This window comes from Leucopleurus acutus (genome assembly GCF_964270905.1).
Source record: "Leucopleurus acutus genome assembly, chromosome: 8".
Lineage (NCBI taxonomy): Eukaryota > Metazoa > Chordata > Mammalia > Artiodactyla > Delphinidae > Leucopleurus > Leucopleurus acutus.
The window spans coordinates 83,459,615-83,473,079 of NC_139151.1; the positions used below are offsets into that span (position 1 = coordinate 83,459,615).

Consider the following 13,465-nt stretch of genomic DNA (forward strand, 5'->3'; position numbering starts at 1 on the left):
AAAATGGTCACTGCTGACATGATCCTTGGGGCAGGGGGTGCTCAGAGCAAACGCCAGCCAGCTTGCCAAGGAGATTTCCTCCAGAGGGTAGGCAGAGCTTTCCTTCTTAGGGGCCCCCCAGGTCCAGCCCTGTATGCCATTGGGTAGAACCGTCAGGGCCAGTCATGCATATGTGACTGCAGGCAGGCCCCAAAGACTCTTCTTTGCCCTGAGATATCTTTCCCACCTACAGGTTGCTGGAAATAGACATTCCTCCAGCAGACATTCTCTACTTTATATTAATTCATTATCTCCTGAATATGCAAAGATCTCTGGGAGGAATTGCAAACGCATGTTGTTCCAAAATATTTCCCTTTCTATTCTGCCTCTAAAATGTCTTTTGCAAATTTTATTATAGGGACTTCCCTGGTGGCTCAGGGGTTAAGAATCCACCTGTCATGCAGGGGACATGGGTTCAATCCCTGGTCTGGGAAGATCCCACACGCCGCAGAGCAACTAAACCCGTGTGCCACAACTACTGAGCCCATGCACCGCAACTACTGAAGCCCGCGTGCTCTAGGGCCCACATGCCCAAACTACTGAAGCCAGAGTGCCTAGAACCAGTGCTCTGAAACAAGAGAAGCCACTGCAATGAGAAGCCCACGCACCGCAACGAAGAGTAGCCCTGGCTTGCCGCAACTAGAGAAAAGCCCGTGCACAGCAATGAAGACACAACACAGCCAAAAAAATAAAATTTATTATAAAAGATTTAAGATTTACAAAAGGTAAAGAATCACCCATCACCCAGCTTAATATATAAAATATTACCAATGGAGCTGAGGCCCCTTTGACCCTTTCCCCAATCACAACCTATTCCTGGCCCTTAGAAGTAACTACCATATTGAATATAATGTGTATCATTCTCAAGCTTGGGTTGTCACATGAATGTATAATCTGCCACCAATCCCACATATCCTGTCCTTCGACTTGATCAGGCCATTATCATTTTTAACCAAAGCATTCATTCAGCACACCCTGAGTACCTACTATGGTGCCAGGCACCATAACAATGGTATCCTTGCCTCCAATGTCTCCCTCCAACCATTTAATCTCCCACATTGCAGTCACAGTGTTGTATTCCTACTTAAGAACTTCAGGTGTCTTCTTATTGCCTATATGATAAAGTCCAGCCTCCTTAGCACGGCATCCAATGTCATGTGACCATATAGCTAGGGTCCCTCCCAGAGCTTTGGAAGAGTTAGGGTAAGGATTAATGTGGACATAGGGTTATCATTAGCTTCACAGCAAACAGGGCTCTGTACATGTTTGCATGGCTGCAGTAATAGATTCCCTGTGTGTGTCTTCTCATTTTCAGTAGAAGGAATTTATCAGACATGTGTTCAAATCCCAGCTCTGCGGCTTGCCAGACCTTGGGCAAGTTACTTCATCTCTTTGAGTTTCTATTTCCTATTGGGGGTAAGACCATCTATGGAAGAGACTGCAAGCTAATCACCAAAGTCCCCTTTGCCCTTCTTCTATAGTTCTAGAATTGTAGCTAGGACACTGCTGCCCAACTAGGGGCCACACTTCCCAGCTTCCTGTGGAATTTGATTTTACCCTCTTACAAACTAATATCAATACATTAACGTGATACTGTTTAATTGATGCTGACAGAAGACATGAGACTCCTAGGTCAGAGACAAAGGATTTTATTACTCATTATACAGCAAGTGCATGAGCATATTTGCATCAGCTCCTCTTGCCCCCAGGTCTCATCAGTATGATGTGCTTGACCCAGATGGGTGTTATGCACCCAGTGGGTTTGTGTTACAACTGAGGAGCACTGAGCTTGGGGAAACCACTTTTTTTTTTTTTTTTTTTTTTGCGGTACGCGGGCCTCTCACTGTTGTGGCCTCTCCTGTTGCGGAGCACAGGCTCCGGATGCGCAGGCTCAGCGGCCATGGCTCACGGGCCCAGCCGCTCCGCGGCATGTGGGATCCTCCCGGACCGGGGCACGAACCCACGTCCCCTGCATCGGCAGGCGGACTCTCAACCACTGTGCCACCAGGGAAACCCCTATCAGCTCTTTTGAGATTAGATGTGACCATGTGACTTAGTTCTCTGCAATAGAGTATAAGAGGGGAAGAGGTGTGTGCCTTCTGGGGTGACACCTTAAGACTAGGCCATGCCGCATCGACTACTCCTTCTTTCCCTTTCCTGTTGGCTGGGTAGTTGGAATGGCAATGTTAACAGAGATCCCAGAAACCAAGTATTGAGGGAAGTAGAACTTCCGTCAGCCTGAGTCCCTGAATTACTTTGTGCAGCAGAGCTGCCCATCAACTTAGAACACTTACCTCAAATTGTCATGTGAGAAGGAAATAAACTTTTTATTCTGTAAGCCACCTAAAGGGTTAATTTGTTAGAGTGACCCAGCCTCCCCTTCACTAATACAGCATCTAACTCAGAAGGGTTATGAGGATTAAGAAAAATTCCAATGGCTAACATTTAAGCAGAGCTTACCGTGTACTGGGCTCCATGCTAAACGCTTACATACATGATTTCATTAAATAATCAAAACAATCTTTCAAGGTAGTTTTCTTCACCTCCATTTTATAATTGGAGATCAAAGAGATTAAGAAATGTTCTTAAGGTTCAAAGACTAGAAAGTGATAGAAATGGAACAAATCCAGGTCTGACAAATGCATGGTGGTTTTGGTATGCCTCATGCCTCCAGGGTTTCAGTTGCAGATTCTTCTCTCCTTCTCTCTCCTTTCCTGTCCCATCTGCCCTTGATCCCCCCCCCCCTTCTTCCTCTCCCTCTTTCCTCCCTTTCTTAATATTGATTCCATTTTCATGCAAGATGGCATGTTATAATGCAATAAATACTTCAGTCAGGAGATCTGAGTTACGGTTTCAGCTTTTGCAAGTCCTAGCTGCATAAGCTTGGTAACTCATCTTATCCCTCTGAGCCCCAGTTTCTTTGTCAGAATAATAGTTATGTCAATAATAGTTGCCTTATCCATCTTAGTTGATGACCAAAATAAACTGCAAAGGTCTTTACCAACTGTAAAACACTCTAGAAATGGCAGGTGTTACTCCCCGCTCTACCCCCTTCTCATATGCCAGTAGTTCACCAAGTACAGTCTCTGGACAGCAGCGCCAGCATCACTGGGAACTTGTTAGAAATTCAAGTACTCAGGCCACACCCAGACCTGCTGAATTAGAAAATCTAGGGGTAGGGCCTCGAAAACAGTGTTTACCAAGCCTTCTGGGTGACTCTGATGGACACTCAAGATTAAAATCCACTGTCCTATGTATGTACACACACACACACACACACACACACACACACACACACACACACACACACACTCACACTCATATCCTGACGAAATTAAGTTAAAATAAATATTGAATAGAAAAGAAGTCATATAATAGCAGCCTGAAGATAGCGTTTGGGAAAAGAGGTATCATCAGTGCTAAGGATGTGCTTGGGAGGGAAGGGTAGGATGAAGACATGGTTAGGAGCTTCAGGACTTTTTAAGTTCAGTGGAATTTCTTTCTTCTTCCAGAACCAGCGCTGTGATCCATGGCTGAGCTATGCCAATGGAAGAAGAGCAGGAAATGTGAGTCTTGAGGAGATAACTCAAAATTTATTAGGACTTCTTCAGTTGTAAATAAGAGAAAGCCATTGTAAACGGTTTTAAACAAAAATGTAAATTCATTGTCTTACAAAATTTAAAAGTCCAGGAGTAGATTGGCTTCATTCACACCCTAGATTCTTGGGCTCAAACCTTGTCACTGGGATTCTGTTTCTCTCGTTTTCTTGGCTCTGGTTTTCCCTGTTGTTTTCGTTACTCTCAGGGTCTCCTTGTATGGTGGTATAAATGCCTGGAATTGCTCTAGGCCCATATTTTATCTGCTTAGCAACTCTGGTGTAAGGAGAGTGCCTGGTTCCCCATGGTTCCAACGGAAATCCAAGGCTCCTGGATCCTTCTTGGGGCACATGCCCACCCTCGGGCCGACTAGCACGACTCTGATCGGCCAGGCCTAGGTTACATGGCCAACCCTGGAGTCCAACACACCCACATGCACTGAAAAGGGGAGCATGATTCTCTATGAGAAAATACGGCTGCTGTTACCAAAAGAAGGATGACACTGGGCAGGTGAAAACAACAGATGTCTACAAGAGACCTTAATTTGCTGCCTCTGGGAAGACTAGGATTATGTTAGCCACAAACTCCTGCCAAGGTTTCCTCCTTCTCTCCGTGTCCTGCAGAATTATCTGTGACAACAGTGACTGATCCCAAAAAGGGAGGGGGAGCACCTGGAACACAGCAGCTAAAAAAATCAGGTCCATATCTCAGTTTCAAGTTTGACTCAACTTCTCCAGTCTCAGGAATTTATCCAGAGTAGAATCTTTAAGCCTTATCCCTCAACAATTTCCATCTCCTTTTACAATGCTCTCCGGTAAGTAAAACTCCAGTTTCCTTACAAAGAGAGGCTTGGAAGCTTCAGGGTGTTTTACGTTTGGATCCACGGTCTGTAGACCAGTGCTATGCAATAGAACTTTCTGCAGTGATATAAATATTCTTTATCTGCACTGGCTAATGTGTAGCCATTAGCTGCGCACAGCTAATGAGCACCTGAAATGTGGCTATTGTGACTGAGGAACTAACTTGTTCATTTTATTTAATTTTAATTTTCATTCTAACAGCTGCATGTCCCCATGGCTACTATCTTGGACACTGCAGCTTTAGACTCTGGGAAAGAAAGCTAGTCAAAAGCTCTGACCTTCTGACTTCAACCAAGGTCAATAGACAGGCTACAGTTTTAGGCTACTCACTACCTGTTTGACTCTTTTTCTTAGTAATCAGAACTCCTGAGTTTTAGCTGGACCCATGCCCTCCTGGGAAGAGATTCTATTTCTCAGCTTGTCTTGCAGCTGGGAGGGGTGTGGGGTTGGAAGTCACACGTTAATATCAGGTTAGTGGAATGTGGGGAGTGTGTGTGCAACTTTTTGGTTATCTCCTTAAAGTTGAAACTACATGCCCTGGACTTTTCTATCTTCTCCTAGATTGGAAGGCAGATGTGGAACTGAACCAGCCTCAATCCTCCTAAGACAACACCTGAGGGGATGGTGGACCAAAAAGATGGAAAGATTCTGGGTCCCTGAATTATCTGATGGAGCAGAGATACCCCATCAGTCTTGAACTTCTCACCTTAAGACCATGTACTGAGAGATAAATAAAATGCTCCTTTATTTACACCATTGTGTTCTTGGGTTTTTTGTTAGCTTAGCCTGTTTGCTAACGTACCATATCCACCGAGGAATCCGTGTGGGACAATGGACTGTGTATTTACAGACCTAGGTTCTCATTAGTTCTACAACTTGCTACAATGTGATCTTAAGTTTCAATTTCCTCTTGTATAAAATAAGGCGTTTGGACTGAATCTGAGACATGAAAATGGAATTCATCTTGAGCAAAAGAGGGAGAATAACTGCAGCTACTTTGTAGAGTTGTGAGGATTAGAAGAGATAATGCATAAACTACACTTAGCCCAGTGCCTGAGACATAACAGATGCTCTATAACTATTAGCTATAATTATTGTTATTATTATTAAGTTCTGACCCTGACAGATTGCGGAAGGCTGCCTGGAGTGCTGTGTTGACAAGGATATGAGACCACTTCAGTGCTCACTGGAAATGAACGCCATAATCATCTAGCTGTGTCTTCCACAGGCAGAAGAGGGGGAGTTCCCTGTAATGGAGGGGATTCCTGGATTCCTAAGTCCTCTTCCTCTCTAACTTTACAGAATTTTGTCTACCTATACTAAGCTAGCATGTAAGAGTCTTTTCCCCTCTCTTCTCTACACCACACACACCACCAGATATACCACGTAAGACACAAACACAGGGTCCCCTCCTGATGTCTTTATCTCTCTGGCTGGCCTTCTTCTCACCCACTTTCTCATCTTCTGAGCCTAACCCCTGAATCTGGAGTCTCCAGACTTATGAGAGATGCCTCGGCTTCTCAGGCTTCTGCATTTTTAAGTCTTTTTTTTTTTTAATTTTTCATTTGAACCATTTTTTAAAAATTTATTTATTTTATTTTTGGCTGCGTTAGGTCTTTGTTGCTGCGCGCAGGCTCTCTCCAGTGGCAGTGAGCCCGGGCTACTCTTCATTGCATTGTGTGGGCTTCTCATTGCGGTGGCTTCTTTTGTTGTGGAGCACAGGTTCTAGGTGCACAGGCTTCAATAGTTGTGGCTCACGGGTTCCAGAGCACAGGCTCAGTAGTTGTGGTGCACGGGCTTAGTTGCTCCACGGGATGTGGGATAACCAAAAAATGTTTCCAGACATTGCCAAATGTTCCCCAGGAGTTGAAATTTCCCCTAGTTGAGAACCACTGCAGTAAAGGAGTTTGAGACAATCCCCCTCTGTAGAGGTGCAGGGAGCTGTGAATAAGCTACTGGCACACACCATGCTCTTTTCCGATTCCAACTCTTGATCATGACTTTTCCCCTCCCTCTTTGCTGGGCTATCTTCCTTCCTTCTCAACTCAGTGCCACCTCCTTTAATCTACCCTCTTCAAGCTTCACAGCCTCACCTTTGCGTCCCTCATTTTATTGAACTCTTCTGTTTTTGTATGTGTGTCCCTGTCAGACTTTGAACATTTCAAGGGTATGAAATGTGTTTTCATCTGTGTGCCTCCAGTATCTGGTATGTTGTAAACAGGTGTGCTTGCTGGATGTTTAACAAAATAATAAACGTTGATCATACATTTTCAATGTAAGCATTTGTTCCCTGCTGCAGAGGCAGCACCTGAAATAATGTTTAATACCATAGTAAATGCTCAATAAATATTTGGAAAATATTTTTCAAACATGTCAGATCAGAGTATGACTATTATTTCATTAGGTGGATATTAGGTAATATTTCCATTAGGTAGATATTAACTTGACTTATATTTTCTTTGTATATTGGAAAAAGATTACATTTTTATACTCATGACTAATTAGCATTTTCATTACCATGTCCCTCCTTGAATTTACTCAGAAACCAGAATATGTATCATGGAGGACAAAGTAAGAAGAAGCAAAAAAGTCATAGGCTTAGTGCATTACTTTGCACGGGTTCAGAACTGTAAAACCAATGAAACTTTAAAAATTATTGATTCTAAATACCCATTTCATTTACTCAATTAGTCATTCAACATACATTCACTGAGTGCCTACCAAACGTTCCTGCACAGGCTCCGGACACGCAGGCTCAGTGGCCATGGCTCACGGGCCTAGCCACTCCGCAGCATGTGGGATCTTCCCAGACCAGGGCACGAACCCGTGTCCCCTGCATTGGCAGGCAGATTCTTAACCACTGCACCACCATGGAAGCCCCCATTTTTTTTTTTTACCTCCCTCTCACCTGACTTAATGCCTGGAAATTGCTGTGTTAAAATGACATTGTTCAGCCAGGCCCTTGTAGGAAGCATTTGGAGGACAGTGGTACCCAACAGGCACAATCCTTCTGGGGGTGATTCTGCTTCCACTGGCTCCATCAGCCTAATAAATATGGAGACCTAGAGAGAATTCTGATCCTCTGGGAATCCAATCACTAACCCAGCTTAGAAAATAACCCAGGTCAGAGAATCCAAATCTGCATTCACATCCCCAATCCCAAGTCATTTCCAGGGAGAAGTCTTATGTTGACCATTTTCAAAAGTCACTGAAAGTAGAGAAATGATGTACGGGTGAATCTACTCTGGAAAATAGAATCCACCTAGTTTAACCGGTGCATGGCTTGCAAAGGAGAAAGCCACTCTAACGCTCCTGTTCCTAAGTCTTTGTATCCCTTCTTTACTGGGGTCAGCAAACTATGGCCTGCTTTTGTAAAGAAAGCCACCATGTTTTTGTAAATAAAGTTGTATTGGCACACAGCCAACACCTGTTCATTTACATAGAGCAGCAGTCTGTGGCTGCTATAGCGCTGCCACAGCAGAGTTGAGTGATTACAACAGAGACCGTATGGTCTGCAAAGCCTAAAACTTTTACTTGCCTGTCCCTTTACAGAAAAAGTCTGCCAATGCCTGTTCAATATTATATCAACTTCATTTAGTACAAGTCACTACTGATTTCTGGTTTCAGTCAACCAACCAATCTAATGCAACCACCCACATGTGTCCATGTCGTGCACTTATTCCAGTGGACCCCTAGCAACTATTTCACTCTGATCTATAATTATGTTCCTCCTTTCCCGGTCTAGCACCCTCAAAATCCATCCCCATACTCATGGATGGGAGAGATAAGAGGTTGTATCAGGGAAGCCATAGGTACAGCCTGCTTCTCAGACAGAGAGAGCCAGGAATTATAAACCCTGAGCCTATGGTTGTCTTTTTGTAAGTTCCCTTGTTCTGTTAGGTGAAGCCAGCCCACCCCACACGTATTGCTGGCAGTAGACATCCCTCCTCTGTTGTAGGGGGAATACACGAAAGGTGGAGATGGTCCAACTGAACAGTCCATGCTAATCTGGTATGGACACCACGACTCTGCTTGAGCTGATTATTGCTGTGGGGAAATAAAACCCACATTACCTGATGTTCGAACTTTTCAAAGAGAATTTGGAAATCTTTTTTGTTTTGCTTCCTTTTAATAGACAATCACAGCACACTGAGGTTTGGGACTAATAGCTGGTGTGCTTGGGCAAGTTCATTTGCTTTTCTCAAGCTTGGGGTCCTCAGCTGTCCAGTGAATGGAAAGAAGGAAGGAGAGGTATTCTATCTCAGAAGGGTTTTATGATGATTGCCTGTGATAATTCATGTAATGTTCTTATGATGGAGCCTGGCTGGCACAGAGTAAGTGATCAGTAATTGTTAGTTTTCGGGTTTTTTTCACCGCAGGAGGCACTAGGTTGGGATCCCATCTTTCTTGCCCACCTCAGTTCAGAGTTTAAAGTGTCCTGTCTTCCAAGGCAGGGACAGAAGAGCCCACCCAGAGGAGAGATCCAGGGTCCAATAGGAAGTCTCTGGATCCCCTTATATGAAGGGGTGAGGGACACCAGAGATACTGCAAAGAATTGCCCCAAACAACATCTGTTGTGGACTTCTTCTATTGGAGGAAAAATAAAGAAACAAGTAAAGACAAAAACCTGGAAGGAAAGAAAGGAGGAATGAAGGAGAAAGAAAGAAGGGGAGAAAAGGGAAGGGGAAAATTAGATTTAGTAAAAACTCAAAGCATAGACCACATTGTAATTAATACACCGGAAGAGGACCTAGAATTATGATATAAGGATATAAAAAACTGCTAAGCACAAGTCATGTTGCAGATTATAATTAATGACATGCAAAAATATTGAAGACATATTGTTAATCCTAAAAATTAGGCTATAGAATAATGTGAACTGAATGAGACTATAGTGTATATGAATTTACATATATCTAAGTAGAAAAAAGACAGGAAGGATGGAAGGAAAGCCAACAAAATATACACGATGGTAATCTCTGGGTGACAGGATTGTGGGTGATTTTTATGTTTTTTTAATTGTATGCACCTTTTAAATTGTCTTCAAAAACCTGTGTAACTGTGTAATAAGACGAAATGAGAATTATTACAAATAATCATTAGGATTGTGAAGTTACTAGTTAACAGCCAAACCATGAATTTCAGAGTCTTTTTCCAAACTTCCAGCAGGTGGCGCAATGGCGATGTCAACTTCTGGCTGGGTTTCTCTGAGTTTAACAGTCTCAGATGCTTTGCTGCTAGGTCCTGGCCCCGGTGTCCATGAAGCAGAGGGCATTGTTGCCTGGTGGGGAGGGCACTTGGAAGAAACCACCCAGACACAGGGGCTGCCTGCACTCAGATCCCTGGCCCAGGGTTCCATTCTTCCCACACTAAGAGAAACAACGTAATTAGAAATGCAATGACAGACTCTAGGTCCCTCCCTCCACTTACTTCCTCCCCATAATTTGGTCTGGGGCAAAATTCAAATTAGTCTTTTCATTGGGCATTTCTGGATTGGACTGGATTTGCAGCTCGTCCAAGCCCTGATGTAAGTGAGATTTTGAGCTCAAAGGTGAAAAAAAAAAAAGGTAATTTTCTTGTCCACAGGAAAGGTGATTTTTTTAATGAACAGCAAACCTTGTGCAAAAAGATGATGGACATTTTGGACCACTGTCAGTCATGGGGGTGGGAGGGCAGGGAGCCTGGCACCCTGACTAACCAGCCTCCAGAGATTAAAGGGGACAGAGTCTCTTCAGGCCTGGACACCCCCAGGCGAATGAATGGGTTACAGCCGGGGCACGGCCTTTGCCTGGTCTGGAAGGGGAACTGTCCATAGAGGAAACAGATCCACTTCATCTTTTTGACTTTTGTTTCACATCTTAAATTGTATATCCCCAAGAAAACTACACTGAATGGAATTCAGGGTTTAAAAAAGCTATCAGAGTCCACCAAAATGGGTCCCCATTCCACCCAGACCCACAAAGATGCACACAGGTCTGGAGACATGGAATGTTCTGGGTCCTCACTGCTATTTCTCACAGGCTCTTCAATAAGCCTCCAGTGCCCTTCTTGGTGTTGACTTGGAGAAAAAGAAGGAAGGGAGGGACGGAAGGAGGAACAGAGTTAGGGACAGAGCTAGCAGGCTCCTCCTGCCTGGTCCCAGAAGTTTTCACTTACTGATTCTTATTCCTCTGTCGTGGTACTTAACAGAGGACTTATTACTATTGTGGCCTTAACAGAGGACTGGCTTTCATGTGGCACCCATATGGGTTCTGAGTAAGTGAATCAAAGCCCTTGACACAGAGTAGCTTTCAATCTTAGACAGCCCAGGCAATCAGAAGGAACCACATAAAATAATGGGGAACAGGGACCTGGCAATAACTGTATGTGTATATGCAACATCACCACACAGATGTCCATTCCTGTTCTCTCTCATTCTCTCTCTCTCTCTCTCTCACACACACACACACACGCACACACACACACACACACACACACGCAGAGGCATTCCTAAGGGTGCTAGAATAGTGAAGATTATATAACAACAACAAGAAGAAGATAACTAACACGTATGAGAGTATATACCAAGTAATTTAGCTTCAAGTTTAAGAGCTTTGGAGTCACTCAGCCTGGGTTTGGGCCCCAGCCCTGCCACTTTCTAGTGTGATACTTTGAACAAATTACCTAAGCTCTTTGAATCTTAGTGTCCACCTGTTAAATGATAATAAAAATGCCTACAAGTCACAGTGTCGCAGAGGGGATTCAGTGAGATCCTGTACGTAGAGCACTTAGAACAGTGCCTGGCATTGCGTGGTACTCAGTAGTTGTTGGCTGTGATTATTTTCTGAAAGCATGAGGATAAAGGGGCAGTTTGAGATTGCTAAACTAGAGTTTGTCCACTCAGGGGAAATTTCATCTTGTCTAGTAACAAGACTTGTGTCACTGAAATAATTTTTTAAAGATGTTTAGTATGTTTCAAAGTATAACCCAAAGCATTTTTCTTTTCTTTTTTTTTTTTTTTTTTTTTGGTATACGTAAAACTGAGGTAAGAAACTTTAATTACACAGGAGATCTGTGGAAGGATTAATCATTTTAAGAGAAGAATCATTTTTCCAACAGCCCCACTGCTATGAATGATACCTTCATAAGCCTGGGCCACCTTCTCCAATGGATCCTGGGGACCAATTACTGGTCTCGACCAACCAACTTCTATTCCAGCTTGAAGGACTGCTGCAAACTGCTGCAATTCCTCCCTGGTGGATGAATAGAGAGCAGCTCCTATTATGCTAGATTCCTTTGCCATGGCGTCCCGTGGGTTTATTTCAATAGGACCTCTGCTGCCAACAACTATTACTCATCCTCCGTGTGACAAAAGCTTCAAACCATTGCTAAGATTTACATTAGCTAACATTTCAGTAATCATATCAACTCCTTTTTCACCAACAGATTTCTTAATTTTATCAATGTAATTAGCTCCTTTGTGATTAAACACTTCGTGGGCTCCATTCTGCAAAACAATCTTTTGTCCTTCCTCAGTACCAGCTGTGCCCAAACCTTTAAGTCACAAGCTCTAGCAATCTGGCATGCTGCTATTCCAATCCCTCCACCGGCCCCGTGAACCAGAACACTTTCTCCAGCTATCACATGGGCACTGGGGAGCAGAACTCGATGTGCAGTAAAATACAGGATCCCGACGGCAGCTCCTCGTTTCAAGTCCCGTTTTTATGGCAGTGTGTAAACAGTGTGATCGGCTGCCAGAGCATGCTCTGTGTAGCCCCCAGAGATCGTGCCGGTAGTGAAAACTCTGTCTCCTTTCTTGAAAGCAGATACACTCCCTCCAACAGATTCTATTATCCCAGCCACATCTAAGCCAGGAGTATGGGGTGGAAGTGGTTTTCTACTGTAAGTGCCAGAGCGAATATATGTGTCCACTGGGTTTATACCACATGTTTGGACTTTAATTAGAACTTCACTCAGTATGACAATCTCTAGGTCCATCCATGTTGCCGCAAATGGCATTATTTCGTTCTTTTTTACGGCTGAGTAATATTCCATGGTATATACATACCATACCTTCTTTCCCGCTAGTGTTGCGCATGGATTTCTCAAATGCCGAAAATGAAAATATATTCCTTAAAGAGGTCAGTATTATCTTGAAGCTACAGGGTCAGGGTAAGGCCTCTTGACCCACACAAAGGACTTTGTTTTGGCAGGGGGCAAAAAATGTTCTCTCTCCCCACAAGTAGTCTGCATGGTAAACTAGGATAAATTTGAAGTGGCTATATTTCCTTGAGTGTTGCCCCACAAATACTGAGTTATGTCTCAGAACAGCTCTCATTGGTGGGATGTTCTGGTCTCAGCCCGGATGCCAGAGGAACTGCAGGAGGGCATGAAGACTGAGCAAGCAGGCCTAGGCTCCGAGGTACCCCCAAACTCCGGAACTCCACCCTCCACAGGTGCTGCCTCTCCTCTTCTGCACAGGTCCTAAACAACCCAATGCTCTCTTGTCACAGGTTTTGAAGTGGCTATCTGGGGGACAGCTGCGTGATTAGCTAGCTGCGAGGGTTGGCATGATATTCAGACCAGTTAACAGCCAGCATGGCAGGAGCACCGGCCAATGGAAAAGAGCCCTGGCCCCAGTGCTGGAGCAGAGGTCTGAAGAACCCCTGGGGGGCCGGGCCCCTTCTGTTGGATTGTAGGGAAATCCAGGGGACCCAGAGGACCTGGGCAGCAGGGATGCAGAGGGGCGTTTGGAGGTGGCTATTGACCAGCTGCTATAGAAGGATTTCAGCGTGCTAATAACCTGTGTGGACATGCTGGTGCACCCTGGCTGAGTATCAATTCTAGGTCAAGGTGTAATGTTCAATCCCACCCTCATCTGAGCATCCCTTTGCCCACTGGCCAAATTGGGCAGCCTGTTTATAAATATGCCTCCTTTGGCAAAAGAAATCAGTGGGGAATGTAGGAACCATTTAAGAAGAAATCTCTTCC

The 13,465-nt window shown here is 44.2% G+C and overlaps 1 pseudogene across 1 annotated transcript; it reads right to left on the reverse strand.

Moving 5' to 3' along the window:
• Nucleotides 1–11,248: 11,248 nt before the first annotated feature.
• On the reverse strand, nucleotides 11,249–12,493 carry LOC309964882 (quinone oxidoreductase-like; annotated as a pseudogene). The gene is made up of 2 exons: nucleotides 11,915–12,493; nucleotides 11,249–11,821 (listed from the first exon to the last, which is right to left on the reverse strand). The product of its transcript is annotated as a quinone oxidoreductase-like (transcript).
• Between the last annotated feature and the right edge of the window lie 972 nt (nucleotides 12,494–13,465).